This window comes from Dasypus novemcinctus, chromosome 25 (genome assembly GCF_030445035.2).
Source record: "Dasypus novemcinctus isolate mDasNov1 chromosome 25, mDasNov1.1.hap2, whole genome shotgun sequence".
NCBI lineage: Eukaryota > Metazoa > Chordata > Mammalia > Cingulata > Dasypodidae > Dasypus > Dasypus novemcinctus.
Genome location: NC_080697.1, coordinates 26,377,394 through 26,390,545, shown reverse-complemented (window position 1 = coordinate 26,390,545; position 13,152 = coordinate 26,377,394).

Sequence of the window (13,152 nt, the reverse complement as noted above, 5' to 3'; positions counted from 1 at the left end):
AGAGTTTCCTAAAATTTTCTTCTGCAAATTACTTTAACACATTCAAAGATATTTATTTAGTGTCTGGCATGTAGTATGTGCTAAGCATTGGTAAATAAATTAGTATATAATGATTTTTTATTATTATTATTGTTCTTAGTGAAAGTAAAAGAAGAGTGACATAGAACATTTGGAGTCCTTCAAGAAAGATTCACCTATTGGCTGCAAAGAAGAGTGACAACATGCCATTTCCTATTTAGTGAAATCCCTGAGTCCCAGAGCAGGGTTGAGCCCTAAATGTTACAGACTCAGAAATTTGACTACATCAAGACCCCAGGACTTGACTTTACACTAATATGTTTGCAAGAACTGAAATATAATCTGAATGCTAAGATATTAATTTATAGTACATAATGTGATTTTAAAAGACCTAGATAATAATAATTAATAATAATAATAGCTAATATTCTCTAACCACTTGTTATTTAGCAGGTCCTCAAGTAAGGGCCTTATATGTATTATCCAATTTAATCCTCACAACAATTCTATGATTATTAAGCTTAAAAAGATTGTCATTTCTTTTCCATGAGAAAAACAGTGGAAAATTTTGGTTGAAAATGCTGATCTTTGAAGAGCTACCAAGCCCCCTCAGTTTTACCAATATGATGGAGAATAGCCAAGCCAAAGACACCAGATGAGGTAAATTACCTTTATACACAGCTGTTTTTCTGGGCAAGCATGCACACTCTCACATCAACAGAATTATCCCCATGATATGCTGATTATAACCATTTTTACAGAAAGTATTCCACCAATACTCTACAACAAAAATGATAGTCATCCTGGAGGTTACTAAGGAAGAACAGATTCAATCTACCTCTGAGGTCTTGCAGTTCCAGACCTTTTAAAGCCAAGTCTCCTCATTCTTGACTTCCAATGACACTTCTAATGATAAAAGAGTCATTAACAGGCACAATGGCAAGCAACATGTAAAGAGAGAAAGCTCTCATCTCACCTAAAGTAGTTTGTCTTTTTGAAAATGCCGAACTAATCAAAACTGTATCTAACCCTCGTTTCCTAAAACCCTTAAAGTCTTCCTCTCTGGTCTAAGTAAACAACAAGAAAATAATCCTGCTCCTAAATATTCCTTGGAAGGCTGAGTCACTTGGGACAACGGCCTAAATAGATGATCCCTGGAGGCACCAGGGATCCCACAGACACATACACATGCTTATGACATTTCTGAGAAAATCAAAATTTGAGAATTTGACTCCTATTGCACTTTTTATGATGGAATTTTCAATACTGGATTTGACAATTGATTAACCCCTAGAAGGATGACTCACATTTTCAGAAATAAATGCTTTGTTACAAGACACTGCTGATAGGGCAGGCAATGACTGTATTTTTAAAAACGAGTTTGAAATAAAATCACAAGTGATTAGGATGCCTAGAAAAACCTGCCAACTTTATGGCATTATAAAAATCTTTTGTTTCTCTTGCATTATGCTTTTAAATCTCAGAATATTGAGACTTAAACAAGTCCTCATAATTTTAGCCTATCAGGTAAAATTTACAAGGCATTGAAGCGTGCATCAATCTTTTAAAATTTTTATTTACGAAAAACTCTTAGACATTCAGCAATCAATAAAAGCAGAGCCAATTATCTTTTTATCTCCTTGCATATTCAGGAAATGAGTCAGCAAGCACAGCAGTGAGAAGCTGTTCTGGTTTTTTTACGAGTTAACAATGCAAGCCTTAGTATGTACAAAAGAGCTGTGGTGGTTTGAGCTGCCAAACTCCCATTAAGAACGTAGCATACAAACACATTCAACAATTCATATTGTATAGGATCTTACCATTTATCAGGCATTTTCATTTCCATTACTATATTGAATCCTCACAGAACACCTAAGACAGGTATTTCTATCTTAGGAATTCAAGCTACAGAAAGATTAAATGTCTTGATAAAAGACACACAGAGGTCAGAGGCAGACTCCTGATTCCATGTCCAAAGTGCTTTCTATTTTACTATTTCATAGCCGAATCCAAAAAGCTGCTATTGAATTTTGCCCTATCATGTTCAAGAATATTCTCACAAATGGTTAGCATGAATGCAGGCTACTTACAAACACTCTTAGCTTTCTTGTCAGTCATATACTTTGGGCTAATCATTATTTGGTAAGATATAATTAATCTTCCAATCAAATTATGAAGAATTAGACTTTCTACACTTTGGTGGACATTTTAAAAACATAAACTTTAGGCAACTACACTAAAGATTGATTCGTTCTCTGAAATATCAGTAACCTCAAATGCATGAAGCCATTTCTCAATTACTCACACTCAGATCATTATGGTATTTTTTTCAATCATAAAATTATTTCTTCATTGTCTGAGTACACTTCAGATTACATCACCCTAATCAGAGGATACAAACAAATATGAATATTGGCTTTTAAAAGTAAATATAATTAGGATAAAAGGCATAATAAATATGTCATCTATGTACAAATAACTTTTTTTAAAGAGTTTATTTATTTATTTATTTCTCTCCCCTAAACCCCCCACCCCCATTGTCTGTTCTCTGTGTCTATTTGCTGCATCTTCTTTGTCCACTTCTGTTGTTGTCAGCGGCACAGGAATCTGTGTTTCTTTTTGTTGCATCATCTTGTTGTGTCACTTCTCCGTGTGTATAGCACCATTCCTGGGCAGGCTGCACTTTCTTTTGTGCTGGGTGGCTCTCCTTATGGAGTGCACTCCTAGTGCGTGGGGCTGCCCTGCGCAGGATCACCCCTGCATGGCACAGCACTTCTTGTGCACATCAGCACTGTGTGTGGGCCAGCTCCACACGGGTCAAGGAGGCCCGGGGTTTGAACTGCGGACCTCCCATGTGGTAGACAGATGCCCTAACCACTGAGCCAAGTCCGCCTCCCTATGTACAAATAACTTTTTGATTTTGCATCTTTCTTCCAACTGAATGGATAATCACAAATTGTGGATAGAAATAAGTTATGAAAATAAAGCTCGGGTATAGAAAGCACTCCATTTCATCCAATAATAATTGCTAAGAGACATTATTCACTATTATATCTAGAGTGCCTAGCCCAGTGCCTTACATGTGATAAGTGTTCACTAAATATTGAATCAGTCAATTAATAATGAAAGATTATTTAAAACTAGACCAAGGCATAAAAAACCCTCTACAAGCACAAGGAAATAAAAGTATTCTTCCCTGTTATATATTGGCCCACCAGGAAAAAAAAAGTTCTTATAGACTCAAAATAAAATAGGGTTTGTGACTGTCATTGGCTTGCATGTCAGGAGAAGGAACAAAAACTAAAGCCTGACAAGTGCTTGAAGCTAGTCCCTGGGAATCCCACTTCTGACGTTACTCTAAGTATTGCCCAGCCTTCTGAAAACTCTCTGACCTCCAGAACTTCAGCCTGATTCAGGTTACTACAGCTGAAGCAGAGCCACATTCTGGCTCTGGGCAGAAAGTTTACTGTTCTTGTTATCTATGGGAACTTGTGTTTCTTTGGTGATGGAACCAAGAATTGCTGCCCAGTCTAACTTCACAGACATGTTCCTAGCATCTTTTTGATAACTTTCAACTTTGAAATAATTTTTAGAATTACAGGAAGATTGCAAAAAGAAGACAAAGAATCACTGTTTACACAACGTGTCCAGACAAAAATATATGATAAGGTTTTAAATATATTAATATATAAAATAAATTTATATATATTACATATATTAAAATATTTTTTCTGAGTTCTATGAGAGTAAGTTATAGATGTGATACTTCTTTTTAATTAAAATTTTTTAAAAGAAGCTTTAGATTACATAAATGTTAATAAAAAATATAGGGGCGGTGGACTTGGCCCAGTGGTTAGGGTGTCTGTCTACCACATGGGAAGTCCGTGGTTCAAACCCAGGGCCTCCTGGCGCATGTGATGAGCTGGCCCATGCGCAGTGCTGATGCGTGCAAGGAGTGCCGTGACACACAGGGGTGTCCCCCGCATAGGGGAGCCCCACATGCAAGGAGTGCCTCCCATAAGGAGAGTCGCCCAGTGTGGAAGAAAGTGCAGCCTGCCCAGGAATGGCGCTGCACACACGGAGAAGTGACACAACAAGATGATGCAACAAAAAGAAACACAGATTCCTGTGCCACTGACAACGACAGAAGCAGACAAAGAAGACATAGCAAATAGACACAAAGAACAGACAACCGGGGCGGAGTGGGGGGAGATAAATAAATAATCTATAAAGAAAAATAAATAAAAAATATAGGGAATTCCCATATACCCCACCCCTCCCCACACATACTTTCCCAATGTAGGACTTCTTTGCCCTAAATATTTCAGTCCATATTTACAAAGAATAAGGGCATTCTATTACAAAACTTCAGTACAACTTTCAAAATCATGAAATTAACATTGACACAATACTATTATCCACTCTTATAGACTATCATCTAATCTACCAGGTGTTATTCAAATTTTGTCAATTGTCTCCATAAAAAAAAAATGTTTTAAAATTCATCCTGGAATCATGCACGGCATTTAGGCATATGTTTAGCCTTTTTAAATTTGGAACACATCTTTAGTTTTTAATTTTCCATTATTTTGATAATTTGGGAAGATACAAGCCACTTATTTTGTAGCATGTTCCCCATTTGGGCCTCAGATTAGACTGACTCCTCTCAGGTATACAACAGAAGTGCACCTGATGTCACTTTGCTCCATTACTGGTGATGTATGTTGAATTTGATCACTTAATTAAGGAAGCATCTGCCAGGTCTCCCCAGTGTAAAATTACTAATTTATCCCCCTGCATTTTAGGTGAGATGTTTTGAGATTGGGTAATTATTCTTTTCCTCAACTAACTTTCATCCTTTAGTTTGTGTATCAATTAATGATCTTGACCAAACAGATTATTACTACAGGGTGCAAAACAATTCCACTAATTCTATTATCTCTTCAACATTTATAACTTGGTATTCTCTAAAGGGAAAGTATTGCCTCCTTCTTCCACTGTGTATATACACATCTTAATAGATTCTAGTTTATACTTCCTACATTTTCTTTTTCAAAAATAAGCATGTATTGTATATTTTCCCTTCTTTCTTAACCAAACCTTAGTGTATTATAGATGCTCTATTTTACTTTGTTTCTGGAAATCACTCTATATATGTTCATAGAGATCTTCACCATTGTTTTATTACAGCTGCAGGGTATTCTACATATCATAGTTTATTGAACTACTCTTCTATGCATGGTCATTTAAGATGTGCCAATATATTAAATTACAGAAATTACTAAAATGAATATCCTTGTGCAAATGTAGTTTACATTGTTAGACGTATGCCTTGGGTAAATTCCTAGAAGGTGTATTGCCCGTCAAAATGTAAATATGTATATAGTTTTCTTAGATATTGTCAAACTCCCTTCCATAAGGGTTATACCAATTTGTATTCCACCCAGCAACATATGAGAGTACCTGGTCTCCTACATACTCACCAACTGTCTCGATTAAGTAAGGAGTTTGTCTCTTTTGTTGTTAAAAAACAACAGGATTATGATTTATTAATGAAAGCAGCTCTTTTTCTATCCTCTAATATATTAATTTCTGCTTTTACTCTTATTATTTCCCTCCTTTCATTCTTACTTCATCTACATTTTTGTTCACTTCTAACTTTTTGAGTTGAGATTTAAAGCATGTACTTTCATTCTTTCATTTTTATTGATATGAACTTCTCTCAGGATAATGAGGAGTAGCGTTTTTCGTGTATAACATACAGAGGCAAGAGGAGGGCGTTTTTGTGGCCTATTTCTCTCTCAATTCTGCAGAATGCTCAATTTTCCCTTATCACTTCCTCTTTCTCTTCAGTGTCATGGTTCACAAAAGCAAGTCAGTCTGATACCCCTGATCCCACTCATTTTCAATCCCTTTCTGTATAGCTGGCGTTATGAACTACCAAGTCCCAGACCTGTGTTCTGTATTGTATTGTACTACATCTTCCATAAGAAATTACAAAAAACTTGACTTAAAACAACAGAAAGTTATTACTTTGCAATTTTGGAGGTCAGAAGTCTGAAATTGGAAGTCACTAGACTAAAAACAAGCTGTCAGTAGGACTGCATTCCCTCTGGAGGCTCTAGAGGAGAATCTTCCCTTGTCTTTTCCAGCTTCTAGACACTTTTGGCAATCCTTGGCTCATGCATGGCTCCCTTCCTCTATCTTCAAAGCCAGCAAAGTCACACTGATGCTGATCAATGTGGGGGTTTTCGGCTCAATGCACATAAGTGACCAATTCCTTGAACATCAGAGTTTCAAAGGGAGAAAATTTATTTCCAAGTGCAAAGCAAGGAAAACAGATCATCTATCAACCTAAACTCTGTCTCCTTGAACTGCAGTAATTTTGAGTTTTATGGTATTCGAAGAAAGACAGGTTTATGATTATGAGTATAATGGTTTGAGATAATGAAGTTGGAGAAAGTCTAATTATTGAGTATTCCCAGATTGATTACATGACTAATCACAGAATGCATGTAAGAAAATGGTGGCCTTAATATGACGATGGGTATGCTTTTTTGTATCGTAATAAGGTTTAAGCTATTGTGAGTGTCAGATGGGCCAGTTTTGGTTAGAAGTAGCTTTGTCTAGTAAGATAGTTTAGAAATTGGGGTTGGTTAGCTCTGGGCTGACTCAAGGTCCTTCATTAATAAATATTAAGGGGCTGTCTAGTGACCACAATACTTCAAAGCTGTAAAACAGGAAAAAGGGGTACAAAAAGGGGTCAGTCACAAGTTATCAGGGGCTTTTACAATCACTGGGTAACTGTTATATAGTTAATATATGTATAAATATTATATAATTATACAATCATTACCAAAGATCAAGGCATCTTGAACAGTGAGTTTCAGTAGTTTTAGGTATTTGCTTTTGACTGTTCTACAACATACTAGAATCATTTGACAATATTCATTTGTTAACTCTTAACTCTTGGTTACAACATCTAATATCTTCTTTTGCCCTCACATCTCTCTATCTAACTGCAGCCAGTACAAGTTCTTCACTTTTGAGAATGTTTGTGATTACATTGAGCCCACCAGGAAAATCCAGGATACCCTTCCTATGTCCAGTTCCTTATCACATTAGCAAAATCCCTTTCGCCATGGGAGGCAACATATTCACAGGTTCCCAGGGATTAGGACAAAGACATCTTTAGGGGCTATTATTCTTCTTAACACATATCTTTTATCACAGAGTGTTGAACTTTCTCCTTCAGGGATGATTTTTATCTGTGTTTCATCTAAGTTCTCTCTGCTTTCCTCCTTTGGATGGAGTCCCTTGAAGCTCTCACTCCTTGCTCTCCACAACCATAGATTTGAAGGACCAATGAGCCTCTTTTGTAATTTCGCTTTCATTTTCCTCAGATGTTATTTGAAGTTCAGTTTGTACCATGGTTGAACTCTACTAATATAACCTGAAATCATGACTCATGTGCAGTTTTATTTGTACTCCTTTTGATTTTATGCTTTGGAGGGATTATACAGAGACATTTGTATTTAGCTGACTGGAAAGTTACAGATATAATGACTTTAATGTATGAATTAGGATGTTTCTAAAGCTTCTCCGAGGTTTTTGATATCGTTATAAATGGAAATAACACATATTATCTCTGATCACCCAAGATGGCAGTGAAAAATAAAGACCCAGAAGCATTTTGAAAAATGAAAGCAGAGAGGATGTGGCACAAGCAGTTGGGCACCCACTTCCCACACGAGAGGTCCCAGGTTCAGTTCCTGATGCCTCCTAAAGAAGATGAGCAAGACAGGGAGCTGACATGAAGGCTGGCACAGCAAGCTACTGCAATGAGGTGACACAACAAGATGACTCAATGAGCTGATGCAATGAGATGATGCAACAAGATGATGTAACGAGACACAACAAGCAGGGAAAGGATGTGGCTCAAGCAACTGGCCACCTCCTGGGTTCAGTTCCTGGTGCCTCCTAAAAGAAGACAGCAGACACAGAAAGCACACAATAAAAGACTCAGAGAATAGGCAGCAAGTACGAAACAAGGAGTGGGGAGAGAAATAAATAAATAAATCTTTTTTTTGTTTAAATGGAAGGTATAACTTGTGACATAATGCTTAGCCAGTAAATACAAGTTATAGGTAAATAGCAGTATAAAGTATTGGGTGGCGGATTTGGCCCAGTGGTTAGGGCATCTGTCTACCACATGGGAGGTCTGCCGTTCAAATCCCAGGCCTCTTTGACCCGTGTGGAGCTGGCCCATGTGCAGTGCTGATGCGAGCAAGGAGTGCCGTGCCATGCAGGGGTGTCCCAGCGTGGGGGAGCCCCATGTGCAAGGAGTGCACCCCATAAGGAAAGCCACCCAGTGTGAAAGAAAGTACAGCCTGCCCAGGAATGGTGCCACACACACGGAGAACTGACACAAGATGATGCAACAAAAAAAGAAACACAGATTCCCATGCAGTTGACAACAACAGAAGTGGACAAAGAAGACGCAGCAAATAGACACAGAGAACAGACAACCGGGGTGGGGGGCGGAAGGGGAGAGAAATAAATAAATCGCTGAAAAAAAGTATAAACTATTGAATTTGATGGTGGAGTACTTCCTTATTGTGAATAAGTTCACTGTATGTTATATGTGAAATAAGTAAAAGTAATTATAAAACTGTTTTAGTGAATGGACTACAGCTGATATAAAAATTGTGTTTTGTGAGTGAAATATGTAATAGAGGTATTCTAGATTTTAGGGAGCTGTCAATGTCTCAAAATAAAGAAGAGTGAAGTTAAGTACACCAAAATGGTCACTTTGGATGGATTTTACATGGCATAGGGCTGTATAAAACAGTGATCCATGTGGTGGATGATTGCCTGTGGTGAATGATTGCCTATGGTTAATAGTACAAATATGAAAGCATTCTCTCATGAACTACAACAAATATAGAACTCTAATACATGGTGCTAATAATAGGGGGATGTGTGGAAAAAATGCACCAAGTGTACACTATGGACCATAGTTAGTGGTAATAGCGTGTATTGGTTAACCAAAGGGGTGCTGATGCAAAGTACCAGAAACATGTTGTTGTTGTTTTTCTTTTTACTCAGTGCATTTTACTCCAGACATCATATCTGTATTTCAATTTAAAAATTACAAGAATTCAAAAAGACAAAAAAAAAAAAAGTCAAAACAGTGAAGAAAAGAAAAATAATCATTAATGCAGATTGTTAGAAAATCAGATCAGGAATTTAAAATAACTATGGTTATTAAGCTTGGATTTCTAATGAAAAAGAGTACAATACACAAGAAAAGATTGATAATGTAAACAGGGACCTGGATACATGAAACATATACCAATTACTATTTTACACAAACTATGTTTACTAACTTGTTTTCAGTATGAATCAAATCTGACATATTATATAGATAATTTATGTTTTATTTTTAATTTTATACTTTGCCTTCTTTTTCATCTAAAATAAACAGGAAAATTCAGTGTCCTAGCTTTCTTTTTTGTTGTTGTTGTTGTTATCAACTCTTTTTTTAAATTGTCTTTTTTTTTTTCATTTTTATTGTATTTTTTTGAAGATACATAGATCACAAAAAAAAAATTACATTAAAACATATAACAGGTTCCCACATACCCCACACCCCAAAAGTATTTGGGGTAAAAGCTTACAGTTACAAGGCCCTAAAGAGCCCAAATCAGGGTACCATAAGAGGTACTTTCTCACCAAAGTCAGCTGCCACGTGTTGAAGCTAGTTGGCGGGTGATCTCTGTGAGGGTCCAGCTTTCCTCTCTCTCGGGTACAGGCTGGCATAAGGCTTATTTCTTTTGCGGCTTTATCAGCTGCCCAGCTACAGAGTATGAGGAGAATGGCTCATCTCTCTCCAGGCTTTAGCTGTTTGAGCCTTCTCTTCTCTGACATCTATAGAGCTCTCTCTCTTCCCATATATCTTCTCCTTTGTGTGTCCAGTTATGTCAGCCCACCAAGAAGGCAGGACTCAACCCTGAAACATGCCCTACTGACATGCTCAAATCAAAACCCTAATCTTAACAAGTAATTTAATCAAAGACATCTCAGGTGAGTCTAATACCATCAAAGGGAATCACACCCAGAGGAACAGGCCAGGTAACAAACATAATCTTTCTTTTTTGGAATTCATAAATAATATCAAACTGCTACATAGTGCCATCATGTACTTTCATAATTTGTAACAAATGTTCCACAACAATGCAAGATGTTGAACAGGTGTTGTACGGGAATTCTGCATATTATGCATGAATTTTTTGTAAGCTCAAACTTTCTCTAATAAAAATATATTTTAAAAGGAGTAAAAAAAAATGGAAGGTATAAACTTTTGCAATCAAGAAGTAACTACAATATGCCACAGGCTGTAAACAAACATCCACTGTAAGAAAAGGCCTCCTAATTAATTACATTTGTCATATTTAACACCTATTCCCTACAACTAGCTTTTATATTCTGCTGCTATAATCAATAGTGTTTTGTTCCTGGAAAATAATACTTTTTATAGCTAGTAAAATAAGAACAGAAAGCTTTAAAATCTTTCAATATCTATGCCTAAATATCTCACTTCCTATGTTCTGATCTCTTTATATACAAACACATGCCATGTTCTCTCTTGATCACTTTCTAGATACTCTTTTTTAGAAAGGAGGTTTCATTATTTTATCTCTTAAGGAGAGAAATGGTCAGCAAGCCAAATTTCATTGGGCAAAAGAACACACTGTATAAGAAAGTTAAAGAATTTTAGGCAAGTTGGCTTTTGTAGTTTTTTTTAATTATTATTTTCAAAGTATTTTGTTAAAGAAAATCAAATCAAACAAAGAGTACAACATAAAAAGCTGTTCTCTAATATCCAACTTTAAAATCTTCATTCCACTGTCCTGCACTAAAAACAAGTCTCATGACTAATTTTGTATTCATTTTTCTAGGCACAGTTCATTCAACTACAATCATTTACACACATATTCCTTTACAGAACACAAATGAGAGCAAATCATCCTGCTGAATCTTGTTTTTTTTTTTAACTTATCTATGTACCTTGTGATCTTATCAGCATATATAAATATTCTACATTTATTTTCACAGATGCATGGTATTATACTATATGAATATTCTGTGATTTATTTAAGCACTCCTTTATTGATGGATTATGAAATTAGATTTTTAATTTGTATTAATTTGACTTGTGTTGTTACACATACTTGTTTACTCAAGTCAACTGTTTTCATTTCAAGAAGTAATAGTAAAGATTTAACTGTATAACATGAAATCTGGTTAGCAGATAAATGATAAATAAGGAGGTTTCAGTTTCAACACAAAAAGAGTTTAGAAGTTAGCATTCCCATCTTAAACACACACACACAAAACACACTGAATAAACTGAAAATTAGTGGACCCATCAGAGAATTAAAATAAAGAACAAACCGCCACCCAGAAATCTGGATAGAGAGACAAATGGAGAGAATCTTAGCTGGGTGTCCCCACAACTTCCTGGATCTTACCTCTAGGTTTCCTACCCGATTCTCCTGGTGAAGAGCCAAAAAAAAAACACAACAAATAAACAAAAAAAACCTTCTTGTCTCTGGCAGAGGGAAGGAGGGAAAGTGACCATTTTTACATACACTGAAATAAATCTCCATACCAAAGGCTACCCACCAGATGTAAAAACTTTGTGAGAACTTTATCTCACCTAGGGGGGAGGGCATTTACATAATTCCAGTCCCCTCTAGCCTTCTTCTCTCACATAATAAGGACAAAACACTAAGACTTGTGATGGCCATAACCCAGGAACATAGGTCCACTAAAAGAACGGGATTTAATCATAAACTTACAGAATGCATCCCCTTACCCATTCCTTACTACTACGTCAATAAGTTTCCAGAAAAATAAAAGTAGGTTATAGTTGACAAAGCTGCAAGCACAGTCTTAAGAATGAGTTCTGAGGGAAATCCAAAGACACAGGAGATAAAAAGGACTCTGTAGGATATGAAGCCTTTGAAACCTACACCTAGAGCAAACTTTAAACAACTTTAACTTTTTTAAAAAGAAAGCATTAGGACCATTCTTCCCCATATCCTCCAGAAGAGTCCTGCCTAGGAGACACCTCGATTTAGTCTTTGTGAGACCCTAAGAAGAGAAGCCAAACATGCCCACACTAATAAATGGAGGTTATTTTAAACCTTAAAGTTTGTGGCAGTATGTTACATTGCAATAGAAAACTAATACACTGAAAAATAATCCAAAACCAGAATACTGAAAGAGTATGGCTATAATAGATATAAAATGGTTTTGATACATATTTAAACATGTGCCTCCTCAAAATAATCAAAAAGTGTCAGAGAAATAATCAAATAGCTTCAGAGAAGACTACATAGGGAAAATTATTAAAAGATAGGAAGATACTGCCAGCTTCCTTTACAGTTAAACTGACTGATATACAATTTCTTCAATAACAAATTTTGTGATTCTAATTAGCTATTGTTTTTAAAAGAAACCACAAGTGTAATGTGTGTATTTTGATGGTAGATGGAATTCTAGACAATGGCAAGGGAGTTAGGAGTATAGAAATTCAGTTGATAAAATTTGTTTAAGATTTATCTGGTTCTGAAGGAGGAAAGACTCAGTAACATTAAACTATTAGAAAACAAATATGCAGCTAATTTTCTATGTTTAAAACTTCAAGATACAAATAAACTGTTAAAACATTATCTGTAGCTTTGACACTAATAGAAAAAAGAGGAAACATCACTCTAATAGAAAATAGAGAAATTGAACAAAAATGAATCAAAGAAATGAATATACAGAAAAACTAAATAGGATAATAAGAAAGCCCTATATGTTAATAATCACTACAAATATACATGGGTTTAATTAGCCTATTAAATATAATCTATCATATTGCATGAGAAAGCAAGGTCCATCTCCAGGCTAATAAAGGGATGAAAGACTTAGTAGACATAATCTAGCCAAAAGAAAGCTGGAGCACAATATTTTTATTAGATGAAATACAATTTAGTGCCCCAAAAAAATGTTAATAGCAAAAAAGAAAGTTATCACTTAATGGTTAAGGGGGAAAATCATAAAGAAGTTATAATTGCTAAT